Source organism: Octodon degus, unplaced genomic scaffold, assembly GCF_000260255.1.
Source record: "Octodon degus isolate 3935 unplaced genomic scaffold, OctDeg1.0 scaffold00037, whole genome shotgun sequence".
In the NCBI taxonomy this organism is placed as follows: Eukaryota; Metazoa; Chordata; class Mammalia; order Rodentia; family Octodontidae; genus Octodon; species Octodon degus.
This window is the reverse complement of record NW_004524613.1, coordinates 12,375,314-12,379,190: the sequence shown is the minus strand read 5'-3', so window position 1 is coordinate 12,379,190 and position 3,877 is coordinate 12,375,314. Positions and strand designations below refer to the sequence as shown.

The window sequence follows — 3,877 nt, the reverse complement described above, 5'->3', positions numbered from 1 at the left end:
GTAACTGAAGCATATAGAACTTGAAATACATCAACCCAATTAAAACCACACGCAGATATACAATAATCAAGATCACAGAAATTCAGCACAGGAACAGTAAACTAAAATCAGCTAGAGAAAGAAATAGAGCACATTAACCACTAAGAAGAATATATGCAGTGTATTATTTGTTGAAATGGTACTTTTGATTTGATTTGAAACTGTCTCATTGCTATATGTTTATCAATAAAACTTTGAAAAGAATAAATAAATAAATAAATAAAGGATCACATACAATAGTGTAGGAAACCTATCCACAGACTAAAGACCAAAAAATCCAGCTGAGGGCCTGCTTCACGGATCTGTGCAGGAAAGGCCCAAAGGTCAGTGAATGGAAGCTAGAAAGTCTATGCCAGTGGGATGAAGGATTGTGCTAGCAGGCTGAGGGATCTGCACTGGAGCTAGGAAGCAACACTTAAAGTAAGAACCACAGCTCCCCCAATAGTAACACAGCCATCCTCAGCCACAGTGAGGTCCGAAGCTCCTCCAGCAATGAGGAAAGCTGAGTTCCCACCGGGAAAGCCAATGCAACAAGCTTCTCCAGGAGGCTGAGCAGTGCACCATCTTCCCCTCTGGAGCCGGGAAGTGATGCTTAAGAGGAGGACCAGAGCTCCCCCAAAATGAACCATAGCAATTCTCAGTGACAACTAGGCCTTGAGATTCTCCTCTGACAAGAACAGCCAAGTTATGAGGAAAGCCAGCATGACAAGGTCCTCCAGCCAAACAGCCCAAGAAAACGAGCAGTTTCCAATAGCCTCCCAATAGCTTTTCCAGTTCTGCCTCTTACGCTGCTGGCAAGAACCCTCAGGTGGGCCTCCACACCCAGCATCACATTAGTTCATTTCAGCTGGGTGCAACAAGTTGGTCACCAATACGAAATCCACTTCAGCAGAGATGGGCACCTAGGGGACACTTGGGTCCTCCCCAGATCCACTCATGAGTTTCTCAGGCAAGTAACTTGCTGGCCTCAGCTTCCTTTCTATGAAAGACGCCTCAATGCAGACTCCTTGCAGCTCAAATGTTACAGGGGTCTAGAACTCTTTCCTCTTTCTGTTCCCCATCCCACCAGAGGATGCCCCTTCATCGCCTGCTCGGCATTTGAGGATCATCTCCTACACCCACCCGTGAGAGCACATTCTTTGCCCAGGACTCAGTTGTCTCCTCCTCCTCCTCCTTTGTCATCACCAGAGAAGGAGCTCTCTTGGCTCCTTTTCCACCTTCCAATGAACAAATCTAAAATAAACACTTCATCTTTAACCCCTGGGAGCCCAAACCAGACCTTATTGGTACCCCTCCAGTTTCCTGCTGAGCTAGTTCAAAGCCTTCTTACCAGATCCCCAGACCATGGTGTCTGCAGGGAATGATGGGTCAGGACACAGGACTGCCTGGGGACCAAGCTGCACCATGCCAGCTACTAGCTGCGACTTTGAACAAGTCACCTCATCTCTCTGAGTCTTATTTTCAGTCCTTGGTGGGGATTTCATCTGTTATATGTGAGTAATTGAGATAATTTGTATAAAGCTCTGCTGTATAATAAATGCCCATGTATGTCACTCAGCAGGAGCAGCAGTATCTTTTTTGGCATTACGGGAGCCCCACTACTGGGCTGGCCCTGAAGACCCTGCCATAGGGCAGCCTCTAATGCACTATACCTGCTATTTGCAGCCCAGCACAATGGTGGTCACCCTGTTTGCAAAACAAGCAGGTGGGCACCAGGCAGGCCTCACAGGTGCCTTGCCCAAGTCTCAGACTCCACTCAGAATATATCGCTGGTCTCCCAGGGTAGTTCACAGTTCTGCCTCTGGGAGCCAGAACAACTTCCCTGGATGAACTCTCAACCTTCCTGGCCTTCAGATTTGGGTAGCAGAGGTATTGCTCTCCACCAGGGACCACAGGGGGTAGTAAGATGACCACTTCTACTGCTGTGGAAGAGAATAAATGCCGCCCTTGCTCCCCAGATGGTCCCCCAGGCTCAAGGCCTGAGAAGGGGTCAGGCCCCGCTTTGCAAATGGGGCCCGAGTACCACAGAGGGTGAGGGTGCTCCCGAGGTCACACAATCAACCTGGGGTGAAGCTGGGTCAGCCTCCAGCACAGGTCTGGCGCCTCCTCTCTAGAGTCCATGTTCTACTCGTCTGGGCAGCTCGCTGCCTCTGGGCCACGGAGGGGGAGGAAGGAAGTCGGCCTTTCCACCCGCGCGTTCCCAGCTGCTGGCCACAGTTGGCTGGGACCCACGAAGACAGAGAAAGGAAGTTCCGTGGCTGGGCAGAAGGACACGGCGGGAGGCAAGAGAGACGGGCTTCCCCGGGCCAGGTCGGGCCCTACCTGGGAAGCTGCCCGCCGAGCCAGGACGCCGAGCGGCCGCTTCTACCTGTGGACAGGAACTCAGCAAGTACGCGCCCCAGGCAGGTGCAGGTACTCGCACTCGGCGCTTCCGCTCCCCAGGACTGCGGAAGACCGCGGCTCCACCCCTTCCATCAGCAAGGTGCGACCGCAGCGCCCGCCCAGGTTCCACCCCATCTAGAAAGGCTCCGCCCAGCCCGGCCCTAGAGCTGCTACCCGCAGTGGTGGTGGTGGTGGTGGTGGAGGTGGTGGTGGTGGTGGGCTTTGCAGTCCAGCAGCTCTAGATCCTCCTGAATTTGCTTCCAGCTCGCTCTGTAACCTTGGGAAAATTCTCCCCGCCCCCATCTGAGCCCAGTTTGCTGCTTTGTCAAAGGGCGGAGCCACCTCACAGGATAATCCAGATGACACGAAATGATTTATCGCTCAGGGGCCGCTTTTCTAGACAAGGCTCTACTGTCCTATGCTCACAACCCATGGTTGTAATTCCACGTTTGCCTGAATGGCTGTTTGATCAATATCAATCATTTAAATTTTTGTTTTATTTGTCCTTTTGGATACAGGGTCTCTCTATGCAGTTCAGGCTGGCCTTTAGCTCACTTCGTAGCCCAGGCTGGCCTCAAACCGACAACAGTCCTCCTGCCTCAGTCTCCCAAGTGCTGTGATTAAGGCGTGCATCATGCCCAGCCTCGAGTCTCTTAAAGTTTTATTTTATTTTTTAAGGTTTTAATGTGTTTTTATTCACTGTACAACTGTAATCCCTCCACCTTACATGTAATATACAGTAACAGCCAATTGTAACAATAGTAACAGTATCATCCCTTGCACCTTCCCAAAAAATTCATAGTCCACTGATGCCAAGGTGTCCCCTTCCGCCCTGCTCAAACCATGCCCGACCACACAGCACACCACCAGAGTCTCTTAAAATTTTAATCGATTGATTGGTTGGTTGATTTTTATGCTGTGCTGAGGATGGAACCTGGGGTGGCGTGCGTGCTAGCTGCTGTTCGACCACTGAGCTACATCCTGTCTTGAATGTCTTTTTCTTTATTTGAATTTGTACTCCGTAAAAGCAAGTCACGTTCATGCTTAGGGCTCCCGCTCCAGGGCTCAGCACAGTCTGACACACAGCAGATGCTCAAGAAATGCCTTGCAAGATCTTGGATTTCAATGCATGTATTTTGGGCTTTTTGTTTTTGTTTTAAAGGGAATACAAAATTTAAAGACATGAAACAATACAGAATTTCAAAAAACAAGATGATAGGGATTCAACAATGGTTGTTATATTTCTTGTTGTCTTCAAAGTAGTTGTTCAGATAACACAAATAATAAAAGAAAAAAAAAGAAAAAAGAAAAGCCTTTTTCCTTCATTCCTTTTGTCCCACTCATTGGTCTAACTGCAGAGTGAGCTCAATACCTTCTCTGGTCAGTAGAGGGCAGACGGTGACCAGCCTTCTCACCCAGCCAAGCTCTCTTTTCAGGGGAGGCACTTGGGTGAACA

At 49.5% G+C, this 3,877-nt stretch overlaps 1 protein-coding gene across 2 annotated transcripts in view; it reads right to left on the bottom strand.

The window, feature by feature from the left end:
• The window catches only part of Lpin3 (lipin 3), a 17,570-nt gene extending 15,070 nt beyond the window's left edge, over positions 1–2,500 (bottom strand). For both annotated transcript variants that reach the window (XM_023714893.1, XM_023714894.1), the window contains exon 1: positions 2,362–2,500. The gene's annotated coding sequence lies outside the window, so the exon portion shown is untranslated. The remainder of the gene's footprint in view (positions 1–2,361) is intronic.
• Positions 2,501–3,877: the final 1,377 nt, after the last annotated feature.